Here is a 17,735-nt window from a genome sequence, read left to right as displayed (position 1 = left end):
GCTTTGTGTCTTCTATTAATATTTAGCATGGCGATTTTAACTTCCTTTTTATGCGAATATATCACTTTTTTTTTAAGTAGATTCTTCTCCTTTCTTTCCTCTGGCAACATTCTCCCTGAGAAACAAGCTTTTGAATACGATGCGGTACACGCGCTATAAACGAAGATTCCAAGAAGAAAGATAACAAATTCGTGTCTATCGTTTCTCTAAGTTTGAGACTCGTTCCTCTAAATTCTCGACGTTGAATTGGTAACAACCTTTTTTTTTACCAAAAATGTTCGGAACAAGGGAAAATGACAAACGTAAAACCGCATAGAATTAGTATAGTAGACGACGTAACTAAATGGCCGATAACATTCCTCCCTTGACGAAACACGAGAAACGCGTCTTATCGCATCTTTCGTATCTCCAAATAGACCCAGACACCCAGACAGAGTCCCAAACAAACCCGCGTGCTCGAAATATTTTTCCATATCCATCATTGCCAACCGACCGACGTACGTACGTACGCTCGCGCCTAAATATCCAAACCGCGAAACCGAACAATCGACAACCGGAAAGGCAAGAACAATCCGGCGCGTAGAACGACGGCGAAGAGAACGGGGATCAAAGGGATTCCCGTGAAAGGGTGAGAGCGACGTGGAAGCAGCCGAGTCGAGCCGAGAAGTTGAAGAAGTGGCGTTCAGACATCTAACAATTTATAAAGCAGAGAATGCCTTCTCTCTCTCTCTCTCTTCTTCTCTCTTTTCCCTCTTTTCCCTCTTGCGTCTCGTTTAACCATTTCTCTCTCTCTCTCTCTCTCTTCTCTGTTGTTGGAACCTGACGAACGAACGCATACCGTAGGAGTTAGCATAATTGACTGCGTACGTTAATCGAGCGGTCATGGAAGAATGCCCGCGAACGTTTCGAGCGGCGCGCAAGCAACACCGAGCCTGCTCTCGAGAAGCTTGGTTTCTCTCTCTCTCTCTCTCTCTCTCTCTCTCTCTCTTTCTCTATCCCCGGTGTATTATTTTCAAGCGAAGTGAATCGCCGCGCGCGCGTAACTTCGCCAAGGGAAAAGAAAAGCGGAGCGAGCACGAGCACAAGCGCGAGCCAGCGGCGGCAACCGGCAGCCAAACTAACAAGCTGGAATGCACCGCGCCGCGGGTCACCGTTTTCTTTGCGGTACCACGAGTAGAAAGGTGGATGCGCGTCCTTATTTTACAGTGTCGTGCCTCTTCACGGTCACTTGCGATCGTGTAAGCTGGCCGAACCGCGAATTCTGAGCCGAACGATCGTTCCACGCTAAAACTTCAGCATTTTATCCGTTACGCGAGCCACTCGCACCGGTATCGATATTCCTTCGTTAGATCGTGTGTACTCGGGATGGATAGAATCGATCTCGTGACGGGTAATCGCACAGTTTCGGGTAATCGAGCATTTGTCGCTAAAAAGACAAAATAATCGCTACGGCACTGGTCGAATTTACATTCGGTTTACATCGAATCCGTGTCACTCTATCGTTCACAAGCGTCTTCAGTTCGAGAGAAGTATGAAAGAATCGTTGTCGATACGCGTGATTCATGGGCTTCGGCGTGTGCCCACGTTTTTCTTCCAACATTGAAAATCTTTTTGCTCGATAGAAACAGTGAAACCGAATGACACGAGAAAGCCGAGCAACGGTTTAACAGTAGACGCAGCAAAGATCGTAATGGTTAATTCGCAAGCTGTAGAAATTTCGTTGTGATTCGGTAGAGTGGATTTTTGAGGATTTCAATCATTTTTCATAGGCTGCATACACATGGAGATACAGACGCGTTTGCCATAGGAATTTTACTGAACTAATTTTGTATCGGTTTTGGGCGATTGAGTTTGCGGAAGAATCTTTTTAGTGGCTGGGGAAACGGAGTGATCGAAATGATTGATCAGTATCATTTAATTAGATCAATCAGATTAAAATTGCGGACGAAGTTAGAGGTTTCCGTCAGAATTTAAATACGATACGTATTAATTCTAATTAATGCAAATTTTGAACAATAGTACCAACTGACACGTGCGAACTTGTCTCTTCCAAGGAAGTATAAAATTAATCGATCTATTCGCAAGTATCAAATATCAACGTATCATGCTCCTCGTTTTTCCATAATCTTTCGACCACGATCCGCGTTCGTTGCGTTAATTTTTCCAACCATTTCTAAATCGTTCCTTAAACCTTGTGACCTCGTAACGTTTCAAACCTTATCCATTTCTGTAAACTTTCGCACGGATATAAATATACAACGATCGAAGAGAAAAAACCAGAAAAATGAATAATAACGCGATGATAAAATCTTTCATGGACGTAATTTAATATTCAGCTTTAACGCCAATTACACCAGTCAGTTGTCAAAGGTAACAGAAATTAGAAGTTAATCCGACGAACGAACGATCCTACTCGAGGTTCTGCACGCACGAAACCTTAGCGCTGATCCCATCGAACCGATTCCGTATGGCAGCACGCAATCGGAACCTCCTCGTCGGCGATGCGTTTCGCGGTTATCCGGTTCACCGTGGAACGGAAGCCTTCCAGATGGAAAGTTGGTTGAAGAAGCGTGAACAAACGCTTACTAGCAGACCCTCGACGTTATGCACAAATTTTAACGTACATAATTTCGCACGACTAGTGGAATTTGAAACACCAAGGATAAGGATTACGGAGAGATTATTATGGTTATTGTTATTCGTACATTTATGGGAAATTTCAAGATGCGAAAAGTTGCACGAACGCGAGTAATATTCGAGAATATACGAAATATTTCGGGCAAGGAATTTAGTTAGAACGTTTAGAGGATGAGACAAAACGCGATGTCAAGTATTTTTCCTTTCTTTCGCAATTGTACGCGTGGAAATTTGAATTTGCATAGATAGTTAATAGATAGATCGGTAATAATCGTTTATAATCGATAGAGAATTTGCAGATACCGGTTGATCCTCTTACGAATCGTGTTAATTAACCTGAATTATCGTGTATTCTGAAGCACGTGGATAAAGTTTGTAAAAGTCGTTTCCTATATAATTATGAGAAAATAACGAATTAAGAATGACGCGTTAACTCCGTAGTTAGGCGATTCATAGAGACGCCAATGAGAAGATTTATAATAAATTAGGCAAGAATAAAGCTTAATCTTACTATTAATACGGAGAAGTACACGAGAAGACATGCTAGTCCATTGTTGTTGATTTTCCAATTTTAACGTTGGTTTACTCGGTGATTAAAAAAGGAAATGTTTCAGTGTAATTGGTCGAGAAAGGAAACACCGCGTTAGTTCCACGCCATGAGCAATACTTTGACGATAAACCAATATTTTTTGAATATCCAACACAGTGACAAAAACACATTTTTTATCTCAAAACTAAATTTAAAAACAAAAGAAACAATTTGGGTAAAGTGTCGAATTTTGAAATTGCTTCTCTGTAGAAAACAAAATAAAAAATATGATTTAGTATACATAATCAATAGGATTTATGATATAAATATACAGGGTGGTTGGTAACTGGTGGTACAAGCGGAAAGGGGGTGATTCTACGCGAAAAAAGAAGTCGAAAATATAAAATAAAAATTTTTCGTTCGAGGCTTCGTTTTCGAGAAAATCGACTTTGAATTTTCGCTCGGTACGCGTGCACTTTATCGCGTCTCGTCATAACGGATCTCACTGTAGATCGTTGTCTCGATGGAAAAATTAAAAAAAAAATTTTTATTCTATATTTTCGACTTCTTTTTTCGCGTAGAATCACCCCCTTTCCGCTTGTACCACCAGTTACCAACCACCCTGTATATAACATAATACAAATAATATCAATGGGATTATATGAAATACGATATAGCGTATTTATACTCTAAAATTTCAAACAATAATTCTCAACGCTACGAACGATTTGTCATAATTTTCTAATGATCTGCTTCGTTCTTCCTATGAAGAATCCTACTATTTATGGACAGGGGTGTATACCCTGTAAGGGAACATAAGACGGAACATTGGCGTTAACGAGCGCGGAGAAGATCGTCGAGCGTGGAACAAATTAGCACGTAACCCCCGGGGCGCGAGATCATCGTCGCGGTGATTAGTATGCCGCAAGTGAGAAGATTCCATGCGAATCAATTGGAAGATGCGTGTCTCATGGCTCCGTTTCTAAAAACACATCGTGTTTTTGTACCAACTGTATCGCGTGCAAACGGATGACCTACTCTCAACAAGCGTTCCTTTTATGCTGCATGCAAATGAGCGATGCAACATTGTTGCGATACCACAATGGTGACGCTGTTCAATTAGCTAATTATATATACCGCTTAAAAGGATCGAAAGCTACGCGAGAGAAATGTGACACGTCGGTCCGCCTTTGTCGATTTCCCGACTTTTATATCGTCTTATGGCTGAACGGATTTCTAATTATTTTATATGTAAAGCAGTTGCAGAAGGGAATAATAATTTAAATAGGTTCGAAGATATAAGTCCTTTGAAATTAGATGATAGTATTGGCTTGGCAACTAAGTGGTTGCTGATTTTGTCATTAGGTGGTATTGACAAAATCCGCAATCATTTAGTTGCCAGCTCAATATTTTGTGTGAAATGTAAGAACTTGTAAGAAGAAAGTTCGATTGTTATATCAATTTACGACGCGTTATCGGTATCTTCCGAGCGTTTAAGAGAACGTCACAGACACGAATTTAATGTGAAAATCAAGTCAAAGTAACGCGGAAAAAAGATATTTGCATTCGAATGACGAGATCTCGCGTCATTGTGCGCTGTTTCGTTAGAAATATAAATTCGCTGAACGGCACAGCATCATGTTATGAAGTGAAAACACGCCGCTCCTGCACCTTTATGTCCAATATCTTTACATGCGTCGTTACGTCTAATATCTTCACGTGCGTCATCCGCTCGATCTTTCCAACATCGCTCATTCGTTGCTTCTAGCGTCTTCACGCCGCCATTTGATTCGTTTCGACGATTAGATCGCAATAGCGAGTCTGGTACATTGTACTATTAAAAATACAGCTGATTACAAGACGAAAGTATTAAATATTCAATTAATGAATTTTCCGTGGATATGTGTTGTTTCATTGTACGACGATGGTGAGGCAAAAAGGAAAACAAAGATTATACATCGACAAGTATCATTTTAATTAGAATTCGATTGCGTGTAATTTTAAAATTATGTTTTAAATAACATCACTCGACATACTTTTACGACCGATCGCATACTATAAATCGTCTTGATCGTCTAATCGAAATCTCGCGAATGTTGCTTCTCTCGTCTGTTTCAAATCTAACTCTCGTACAGTTCGAAAATATCCGAAAAATAGCCTCATAGCGAGCAATAACGTTGCAATAATCATCGTTGTATTTGGAGAAAGAAAAAGAGATTCGTGATGGAATATACTAATGGTAATATTTACTAATAGTAAGGTTTAAAGATCTAGAATCTGAATTTTCGAGTTCGGTTTGAACTGTCCGGGTTGAGTGATTTTTAATTATCGAAAATGTTTGTAGGAGAACGGTGAATGTTTTTTTTTTTTTGGGATTAATTTCATTTTGGAATTGAATGTAGCCTACAATAATAATAACACGCGCAAGGGATTCTTTGATTCAGCTGCAGGTGTTACGGCAGATTATCACGTTCTGTAATGAAATATCGGCAGGGGTAAATTTATTGAATTTGTATCACGCACTCTTTTACGAAATTAATGGCTATCGGTGGACACGGATAACGAGCAACTGTGTGTGTTAGCGAAATTGATGTACAGGATGTTTCACTCCGATTGTATATACGAGATCTTTTTATAGTTGTCAAGCCAACAAAATTCAATTAAATCGATAAATGTGTGAAAATGCAGGAAACTGATAAGCAAACTGTATTCAGAAAGTAGTAACAGAAAGTAGTCAGTCAGTATTAATTAAATATTTGAGAGCTATAGTTTATGAATTAATGAAATATCTATGAATTAGAAAGAGAGAAATATGAATTTTTCATTTTATTTTCGTTTGTGAAATTTGGAAAGAAACGATAAAAATTATAATTTACGACTTTTTCCAATCTTTTTACAGGAGAATATACTTTGTCTATCTATGCTTTTCACGTTAAAGTTTGCAACTTTAACAAAATTAATAAACTACTATTTATTTATTTACTAATACATTGCCATTTATTTAATAACAATATATACGTATTTAATTATTCTTTTCCACGAATAGAAAAGACATTCGTGGTAATTTATTATGGACGTAACACTTGAGAGAAAATTACAAAATTTATGTCTGTTAAATTTAAATAGTCTACGACAAACAGATAACAATCAGTGTAGCCAAGTTACATTTTAAACTACTATTTATGTTTCTCCCTATTTATAAAGTACTGAAATAAAATTTCCAGGATGAATTCCGTATTTCTTCGAATCGAAAATACATTGAACCGATGTTCGTAGATATTGAACCATTTACTTTAAACTATTGCACGCTCGTAAAGCTATCTCATGCTATTCTTGAACCTATCAGCATAAAAATGCAACAGAAACCTTTAAAGAAGAAAGGTGGTTGGTAGAATATGTGGCGGATCGGTATCAACAGGACGCCGACAGGTCGAGGCATCAACGCGGCGCAACACCTCCCGGGCGATCCGCGGGTACCAACCGCCAACACTAGAGGGCTACGACGACAACGAGTCTGTCTGTCTAACTCGCTAGCGGGTTGAATATACGAGCGATTGATAGAAATACCGCACCTAGCGAGACTCCTCTACGTCTAAGGCAGGGACTACCGGGCATAGCCTTACTGACGAGTCCACCGGTAGTCCCGGGACGAAACGCACTCTCTCACTCCTCCTTCCATCAGCCTCAAATATATTTTTTTCGTTGTTAACAACAAATTCTCTGAAACACTCTGTACAATATGAGAATTAAATTTTTCGGACGATGTAACAATCAGAGTCATATCCAGCGATAAAATCTTTGTTTTCTAAAAAAAAACATTCGATCATACGAATCCTTTTTGAAGCAACGCCGTGCTTGTAAAATATTTACCAATAAATGCGAAATATTTTTGGCCAGATTTATCTCGTTCGATTGCATTATTTCGCGATAAAATTGTTATCCGCGTTAACGAAACGTATCGCTACGGTTTACGCACACGCGCGCAGAAATGACGAAACGAAGTCGATAAACGAATTTCGTGTCTTCTTGGCTTATTCTAACAAGATACGGATTTTTCATTATCGGTTTCGCGTCCTACCGTGAACGTCTCGTTTTCGTTTTAAACTCGCTGCTATGCTTTTTCGGTCGCCTTTAAATCGATCGTATTTGTCTAAGTGCGAAAAATATTTCATGTTTTAGCAAACTACGAAAGAATCGAAGTATGTAAGAGAAGAGGACGATAAACTAGTTCACATTTATTAGAGAAGAACGTTTTTAATATTCGATAAATGTTAATTAATTCCATGTTGATAAAATGTTTATCCGATTTTCAGGCTAAACGCATATTTTTCCACCTTACGAATGTTTCATAACCTCAAATATATCGCTCGTATATACTATCCTATATTATCTGTCACAATACTTGTACTTTTATATTCTATGAAACTCCGTAGTTGCCTGAAACTCCGTAGAATATTAGAATATTCTTCTTCACCGACATTAAGCTAAAAAAAATCGACAATAACGTGCTCGTCATTGTTCATTCCCGCCATCTTTGATTACGTTGAGACGCACGATCTCTCGTTATCGAATATTTCCTTGGAATATTAAAAGCATCGAATCTTTTTGCTTGTCCGATTCTTTGAACGTTGTGTGAATATTATTAAAATTCGTTTACTGAAACATAATTTAAAAATAAAAGCTTGAGAACTGCGAAAAAGCGACGGATGGTCAAAAGGGAATGGTTAGAGCTTCTCTAGTATCGACGTTCTAGCGTTTGCGTCGCTTTATATTTGCACTGCTCTAAGGAGAGTAATCGTTGAAATATTTAACGACACGTGAGTATCGTAATCGATTCGAAATACGACGAAATCAAGTTGCTTTCTTTCTTCCATAACATCCCTTTCACCGGGTTGCGCGGCCTACCCTCTTTTTATGGCCATCCAGTCTTTTCATTTTCCCTCGAGGGATAGAAATGTATTATGCGTTTGCGTAACGGATATAGTTTACATAACGTCGAACAATGAAATTAATAGTTCAATACCTTTAACGTGGTCGCCGAAAAACGATCTGCCCACCACTTGCATGTGGATAACTCGATTGCTTAAGCCTTCTATTTTCTTTAACGTTCGCTTGCACCTATTTAGCACGCGTATTTGAATCGTCTTTCACATTTTTATCAAATTCGTTATAGGCGAAGATTTAGAGAATCATAATATCGAAAAATTATACAGCCATAATTTAATTACGGGAGATTGACAAGCTTGTAGATGTATATCGACACGATCAGATTAATGCCTTATCGCTTCTTAGTGTTCAACTGGGGTTGTATATATAGAAGTGGAACCAACAAGTGTACTTTAGCCTATTTGTGATCAAGTATCGAAAACCAACTGCATAATAGTAACTGTATAACTTTACAAAGTATGTTAATCTACTCCAAGCTCCCCCGCATGTTAAATACAAAATGTTTTTATCATCAGGCATTTCATTTTCGAAGTTTCACAGTCATACGATATTCTTCAACTTTGCTTAATTAACGTTTAGATGCTATAATAAGTACTGCGATACGCAAACACTTTTTATAGCCACAGTACGTGTTATACTATTCCTCTGTCTTTAAAAAAAAAAAAAAAAAAAGAGTAATTCCCTACTGAAACGATGAGCAAAAGTTATATAAGTAAAGTCTCCATAGAAACAAGACGAACAAACATCTCATCTTACGAATAAAATATCTCGCGATGCAAGAGAAGAAAAGGAGAAAAATGCAAGAATAGCGCAAAAATTCGAAACCAGCCACGACTCGATTCGAATTCTTTTCCTGCCGCCTTCCTTTGGCTACATGGAAGTAGAACCAGGAAGTTACTTTTCAAACACCCTGTGTACCTCCCTTCATCCCTTTGTCTCACTTTCTCGGCCGATGTGCTTCCATAGACCCCATTTCCTTTCTCTCTAACCTTAGCTCAGTCTCGTTCATATCTGTCTCTCCCTCTCTTTCTCTCTCTCTGTCTCTCTCTCTCTCTTTCTCTCTCTGACTCAACCATAGCAGGCCCTTCTCGCCGAACGATCCTAACCCCTAACCAAAACCTGCACCCCCGTTACACTCGACTCGTGAAAGGTTTCCCTCTTTCCCCTCTCTTCGCTGCGACCTCCACCATTTTCTCTCCTCGTCGTCGTAACCGTCGCGTCGTCGTGGTCGTCGTCGACGTCGTCGATGTCGTCGTCCCTCTTCCTTCCACCTACGCAACCGGAGAAGCTTCTGCTCCTTTTCCAGCAGAGAGAGAGAGAAAGTCTCTCTTTTCCCTTCTACTTCACCCAAATCGCATTCCTCTCGTCTCTGTAAGCCATTTTCTATGCTTTCCTTTTCCATCGCGGCGTCGACCCGCATAAGCGTCTCTCCCTCTCGCCCGCGCTTCGTTCTGTCTTCGTTGCACGCAACGTTTTCCCTACTTCGTCCCTTTCCTTCTTAAGACGCCTCGACGCGCCCTGTTCTCCCATTTCTTGGAAAAGTTCCGTGCTTTCTGCCTGCCGTTCCTTCTTCGCCATACTTTTCCACGCTGCGACGGAATCCACTCGCCCCCTCCTCCACCCTCCCACCCTCTTCCACTTTTCTTTTCCTTTATTCCTCCCTCCCCCCCCTCTCTCTCTATCTCTCTCTGTATACGCGAGATTCGTGTATATATACCTAGGTAAGTACGTATACAAAGAAAGAAGAAGAAAAAAGGAAGACAGCGGGCCAATCTTTTTCCTCCCTCCTCGAGCATCTTGGACGCATGTTTGCTTTGTTCTTTTATCCTTCCTCTTCTTCCTCTATCTGTCCTCAGCCACCCCCTTCACGTTCAATCTTCAACATCGCGAACACCGAGTTATTAGCGACGTTCGATCCTTATTCTCTCGATGGAGTTTCGTATCCACGTTGTTGTCTCCACGTTGGTGATTATCGTTGTTCGGATTGGTAAACGAAGTTATTCTTGATATTGTGTAGACAGACGATGGTTCGAAGGAAGCCATGAGTCTCCCTGTTCCAGGGAATGGATCCATGTTTTCCACTCGAGAACCGATTTGTCGATGACGCAAACGAAACTGAGTTCCTCTGAAGAGAGGCGAAGGACTCATAGGAGATACAGGTTACGGGGAAAAACTGGAATTCTCGGTAAGAAAACGACAGAAGGCTGGAACTGTTGGAGAACGTTCTTGGCCGCTTTTCGATCCCTTTCCTTCTCTTTGTTCTAAGTTGTTTGTCGGTACGGTGTAGATAAGGAGACGTCGAGACTCTCGTGTTCCGTTGCTGGATATTGTTATTTCGCTTTCTATTTGTTAGTGTAGAATTATTATTAACTTGCAACAAGGGACAATAGTTAAAAGCTTTTTAGCGACTCGTTACATGGATCAAAATATCGTAAGTCGTTTAACACGGATAATGACGAAAGAATGGAGGAAAAATGTAAAATAGTTAGAAAGAAATAATTATAATCATGATTACGATATCTTCGTAAGAAATGAGAAGTAATTATAAACGAAATGTACAATTTTCCAGACGATGTTGAAATCGGCAAAAGATATTCGATTGAACTTGGGAAATTTCTATTGTAAGGGATAAATACATGAAAAAAGAACAGTTTTAAAATATCTATCACAATGATCTTCAACTACCAATAAATCGTAACTAATTTAAAATAACAAAATGTCTGGATTGCCATATGTTGATATAAACTAAATTCGACTATTAACTACAGTTTCCCTAATGGTTCGTCTTATTTCATAATTCCATGAATCTTTACCGTAATATTTTTCTCATGCGACACGGAAACGCATTTTCTGATGGAAAAGCATTATTTCCGTGACTTCACGGTGGTTGGAATAGCGGCGAATCGATTCTGATAATAAATTTCGTAAAAGCGTTGAATAAATGTCGAAAGCGTTGCTTTTCGCTAGACCAGGAAATCACTTTGGAATTAGAATACCAAATAAGCGGTGAAATTTCCTTCGCTTCTTTTTCTAAGTATATATATATTGTATCAAAATTTCATAGTTGCGATAAATAGATTAGCTTCTTAGAATATACGAGAGATAGCAAAATATCGATTACCAAAGGATACGGTTAAATTCGAATAGACAATACCCCATTTCAAACAGAACAAAAATAATACGTTGCCTCGCCTGCTCTTTCCTGTTTCTAAGTTCTTAATTGCACTATCAACTATAAAATTTTGCCTTTAAATCCGTGAGACAATTCAAACGTATGAATTTTGCAGAATTAATTAAAACTTTATACCTAAATCGATGAGAAGATTTAACTGTACGATACATTTTGTAGCGACAGTATGTGCATTTTACCAGAGTATACAAACTAACGATGAATTATTAATTAGAAGCAATTTCTTATGAAATCACCAGATTACAATGCTAGACTGTCTGTTAAAAAACATAATGATAATATATTTTATTATTTAATACACACACACACACACACATATATAAAGGTAGAGATTTTAAAACTAAACTACAATTTAACCCAAACCTAATATTTAAATCTGTGAGGAAATTTAATGGTAAGAACAAGTAGAAATTTTAAATAATTAAAGATTTGAAGCCAATAATGAAGATTTTTGCAGCTGCCAATATTAACGTAGCCAAGTTTCTTTCTAACTCGTATCTTCTAATTTTTTTGAAAGCTTTTCCGTTCCCTATGGTTCCTCTCTTCCCTCCAAAATATTTCCCCCCATTTCTTATTTCACAATTGTCTTTAATCAGACTGACGGTCCCAGTGGATTCAATCGATACCTTTCCATTTACCAATAACGATGCTCCACTAAATTACCAAACAAAGCCCGCATGTGTTTCCCTCTTCCAAAGAGCATTCTCAACGATGTTTCCCACGTTAGACTCGTTTTCCTTCCGAGAGGTCCAACTTTTCCCAGCAACCTGCGTCGTTCGAGTCTGTCGGCTTTTACGTCATCGACAACACGGGTTGGTGAACGTCACTCGAAAAACCGTGGTTCGGCAAAGAAGCCTTTGTAACGACAAACAAGGAGCCGTTTCATGGAATTTCATCGGATTATTTCGCTGGCTGGACGGGGGAAGGGCCCCTTCGATCTCGCTCCAGAACACAATTTCCGTTCTCGCACAATTGCTATCATTTTCCTGTTTCGGGGACCGTTCGATATTTTTCACTGCTTTCGAATCTCCTCTGTCCGTACTCGTTCTCCGTTCCACGCTGCAGACAGACGAGATTTTCGAATTTTCGCGATTGCTTTTCGCGCTTGTAATCGAATCTCGACATCGTGAAGTTACGGCAGCAGGTGGAAGACAATTTACGATCGCTACGTAACTTATTTGTATACGTACACACACGTTAGTAACTTTCGTGTTATTGGCTTGACAACTAAGTGATAGCGGATTTTGTCATTAGGTGGTAATGACAAAACCGTTGTCAGCCCAATAGATATGTTTCATCGTTTCTGTCGACAGTCACTTACCCTGCGGTATATAGGCGTTACATCCGGTCGCTGATCATGTCAGACACGATTCTGTCTTATAAAATTGTGACGTTCTTGTCCACCGATGTTAAAACAAGATAGCAAGTACTATAGAGTCGTTTGGAAGGTTCGTATGGTTTCTGATAGTCGGCGTATTCTAAGACGCGTGCTTCTCAAATTGATCTACTTTGGTTTTTCTAAACTTATCGTTTGCAATATCGAAAATTCCAAAAGACCATTATCCGAACGATAGCCTTCGGAAAAACAGCAGCGTCGCCAGTACACACAGTGTACCAGCGTGATCCTGCAGCAAAGTTGCCCTCGGAGCCGGAAGAACTTGCGTATCGATCGAGGGGGGGAGGGAGCGATGAAACCAATCAGACTGGTCAAGTCAAGCGATTCGTCGGCCGCGAACGAAAAATTTCGAGTCTGCTGGCCAACGTTGGCAATTAGTCGTCAGAAACGGGTTTTCACGTAACAGTCACGTACGCTGTGCTCTCTGTCACTGATCTAAAAATCGCCGCGGCGAGAATCGGAGACGGCCGCTTATTAAAAAAAATAGCAGAAACAGGAGCCTCCCCCAATTAGTCCGGTGGCATGCATATTCCTCGACGTTTCTGCCGGTGTGGTGTCGCGATCCAATTACTTCGACGCCTACGATTCGCTCGAAATCAAGAGAGAGAGAGAGAAAGAGAGAGAGAGAGGAAGGTGTGCAACGACGACGACAATGCGCCATGTGATTATTTGCGTCGGTTGGTCTGCGTCATAATGCTTGGGCCAGTCAGTAAATTAGGCGTGAACTCAACGAAGAAAAGAACGAGGAAAGGGGTGGATTTCGAATAGAGATGAAAAGACCGCGAGGACGTTGTTGCACGTTTAGGAGGGGGTTCGGTTATTAGGATGCAACGAACAGGAGAAAAGCTCGCTTACGAGGACGATGAATGGTCCTGGTTAGGTGGCTGCATCCAAGAAAACGTTTCTAATCGCCTTCGAAGAGTTGGAAGAGCTATACGTACACTCTGCTCGGAGGTTTTGCGTGAAGGAATCGTAAGAAAGGAGGGTGGTTTCGCTAGATTAATGGATGTAGACTGGGTCTTCGTAAGAGGATGTTGGGTTATTTCGACAATTGTCAGATTTTTGTCGTTGTTCCGAGTAGATTTGATCACGAAGGCTGAATAAATTGGATGGATCAACTACCTGTGGTTTCTCGTTAAAATATTTACTGATGTTGTTTGGTGACCGTTTCGGTAATTGCGTGTTTCTTTTTTCGCTGTTAAAATATTTCTCACGTTCGAGGAGAACGTAAATGAACTGTGTAATACCCGTTCAGATGTACGATATGTCGTTTCGGTGTTGCGCTAAAATGTTTCTCGAAATATGAAAAGGTCTTCTTTCTTGTTTTGTTGAAACAAGGTCCATACTGGGACATAGAAATTGCAGGGCTGCAGCAGAGTTAGGTACATCGTTTCATTTTCGTTATATTACGTTCGTGTAGCCAAAATAGATGTTACATGTGTGGCGGATCGGTATCAACAGGACGCTGACAGGTCGAGGCATCAACGCGGCGCAACACTTCCCGGCGATCCGCTGGTACCAACCGCCAACACTAGAGGGCTACGACGACAACGAGTCTGTCTAACTCGCTAGCGGTCGAATATACGAGCGATTGATACAAATACCGCACCTAGCGAGACTCCCTCTACGTCTAAGGCAGGGACTACCGGGCATAGCCTTACTGACGAGTCCACCGGTAATCCCGGGACGAAACGTCCAACTCTCTTTTCACCCGCTACACATGCGAGGAGTAAGTAAAGGTAACGGTAATAGTTGACAGCTAAAACAAAATTTCAAAGGTCGAGGCGCTTTTAGAATTCAAAGTATAATACAAGGGAGTCAATAGGTTTATTCGTTTTATAGATTTTGTATGGCACAATAGGTCTACTGGCGTTCGTAAAGCAGGAAGAGTAACACAAGTAGAAACGGTGTCCAGTCACGCATTGTACTTTTACGCAAATCCTTCTTTATAGAGATGTATCGCCAAACTACCTCGAGCTTCGATACAATCTCGTGAACAGAGAATTGCGTATTTTCTTCGATTGTTCTCCTATTATCTATCTTCGTTTCGCTTTCTCTTTGAACACCGACATCTCGAACGTTAGCTCCAAGCACCTACGCCGGCGGCTTCTGAACGCGCGTTTATTGCGCTCGAGACAAAAGCAAGAAACAATTGATTGAAACTGCGTAGAAAATTGTTACGCACGACGAGAAAGTAACTAAGGAAACTATTAGGTCATCCCATAAGTTCGTGCCGTTTTTCGAGCGGTTATACATGTTATTTTTTTTTAAACACCTATGAATCGTTGTCTTAGGTATTTTCAGAACATTTGACATCTCTTGAACTGTCAAATTTCGTGATTTTTCAACAAGATCGCGAATTTAATCTTCGTCTGTCTGAGGAGGACGCCTGGAGCGTTCCTCGTCTTCTAAACAGAAATTCCCAGCTCTAAAACGTTGGAACCACTTCCTACAGGTGCGAGATGAAAGCGCATTTTCTCCGTAAACAGCACATATGTTTTTCGTGGCAATTGTTACAGAACTTCCTTTCCGAAATTCATATAACACGAGATGTCGAAAATGGATACGCATTTCACTCGTGATTGTTTACTGTTAGAAGTCACTGTGTTCGCTATATTACGATCTTATGCCCACGAAAATCTGCTCTAGCCTGTTCTCGATCAGCTAAGCTCGAGTGCATTGGTCCCTTATCGCCGTATGTTTATAAATCGACACATGAAATGTATACACAAAAGTCGGCACGAACTTATGGGATGACCTAATACAAGAGGGAAAAGATCAACGTTAGACGTAGTAGCATCGCTTTAAAAAACATTCACGAACATCGTTCAGTTTCGCTACAATCTTATTCCATTTGAATCCATCGAAACATCCAGTTCTTTCTAAACGCTGCGTTATTTACGCGTAACGCGAAATCTGACGACACACCAGAGATTCTCTCCGATTAATTAAACCCTCGCGTAGGCATAGGGTGAAAGAAGAAATGGAATTTGCCACCTGCAATCTCCTTAAAAGGGAAGGGGGTGAACAGAGGTGGTGTAGCCTTCTTCGTCTCCGGAAAATTTTATAAAGACGAAACTCTTTTCTCTTCTGGTCGGTTACTGCGCAATATATATACCAATAACTGGAACAAAGCCTACTTTGAAAGACGGCCCTAACAGCACCGGTTGAATGGACAGCTCACAGCTTAGGGAGTGGGAGCCAGTCGGTGGCCGGGTGCTTGAATCATCCCTTGCCGCTGCTGCTAAACATCCCCCTATTTCAGCAGCGAGAACGGGGGCTTTTACACGGGGTGAACTCATGTTTATCTGCAGGGTGTACTTAGGTAGAGCCGCGCAATATCCACAAAATCATTTGCCTGTATTATCTCGTTACGGTGGTGGAAAACTTTTTCATTTGCACCCTGTACCCATCTCCGCAATTTTTCTCCGCGATTTCTGCGATTAATTTTCCACCCTTGATTCTATTATACACTCGCGTTTCGCTCTTATCGAGAAGGTTAACAGGATAGGTGAGAAATGTACGGTATCGTGGATCGACGTTTAGGAAAGTTTGATTAGATTCTTCTTTAACATCGGGAACATCGAAATTTCCAGCTTTTTGTAGAAATTTCCTAGACTCGTGAAACAGATTAGTTTTTGAAAGTTTTCATATTTTGTAGATTCTAGGTTTAGTGGCATCTTCTTAAGGATTTGGTTAAATGGTATTAGAATAAGACGGTATTTTTGGGAAACCTATGAGCAAACGTATTTGTTCTTCTAATTTCGTTACGTGTTCCTCGTTATCTATTTTATTTTTATTTTTTATTATTTATCATCTTTGTCGTTACGAATTATTATGAGCACATGAGTAATTTTGGGAAATTAAATATTGATTTTTATCGGGACAAATGCATGATCATACATGCCTATTTGTTTTCCTATCATGCTGTTTTAATTATACCTAATATGATTAGATAAGTATGTATATTTGAGTACATATAAAAAATTAGAGAGTCAAGAAGTCCACAACACAAGAGAATTTTGTAGACTATGAGGGAAGTCAGACAAGGATGCCCATTGAGCCCGACGTTATTTAACATCTACATGGCAGGACTAGAAGAATTAAGGAAAGGTACAAGCCGAGGGCATAGTGGTAGGAGAAAGAAAGGTATGGTCATTGACATATGCAGACCTATGAGAAAAGGAGGGGCGCAGTAGAAACAGAAGAGGAGCAAGAAAGGATGACAGCAGGCCAAATTATAGAAGAAAGAGAGAAACAGAAGAGAGGGGGAAAAGGATAAGGGAATCCAAATACAATATACACACTACAGAAACATAACCCAAGAGAAATTATCAAAGTACTTAGAAGGAAGGAGATAAAGTGGAAGGACAAAAGAATATTGGCAAAATTCAAAACAAGGGAATACCGGAAAGAAGAGAGAGAAGAAAGGTGCAGACTATGCAGAAGGAAAGAAGAAGACCTAAAATATGTAATAGAAGAATGTGAAATAACGGGAGGACCAAAGGACATAGGAAAAACGCTAAACAAGACTGGAAAAGGTTTAGCAGAACTAAAAGCAATAATAGAGAAGAGAAAGGCAAATGACAAGAAGGAGGCACAGCAAGGAGATTAAAGACCAAAGTTGCAATAGTCTTTTAGTCATTAGTTGATAATTTATAGTTCCTAATGTTTAATTTTTAGAGGTAGAATAAGCAAGGTAGTGCAATAGAATAGAGTGGAAAAGAAGGGAGGTAGACATATAAGAAGAGAATTAGATGTAAGAGATGTAAAACCGAAAGTTCGTTGAAAGCCGAAAGGCACGGACTAAACAATAATAAATAATAAAAATATAAAAAATTAGTAGCGTTAGTGTTAATAATTGACGATGATGGGAATGATATAACTAAAATTAAGGTTACGTAAATATTAACAGTCTGCAGACTGTTCATATGATTAATATTGCCAATGCATATAATAAGGTACAAATTTAGTAGAAAATATCGATTCGATGTAATTGAAAGTATGTATTTCACCGAACTAGCATCCCTTGGTGA

Source organism: Bombus vancouverensis, chromosome 8, assembly GCF_051014615.1.
Source record: "Bombus vancouverensis nearcticus chromosome 8, iyBomVanc1_principal, whole genome shotgun sequence".
In the NCBI taxonomy this organism is placed as follows: Eukaryota; Metazoa; Arthropoda; class Insecta; order Hymenoptera; family Apidae; genus Bombus; species Bombus vancouverensis.
Note: the sequence above shows the minus strand (reverse complement) of the source record.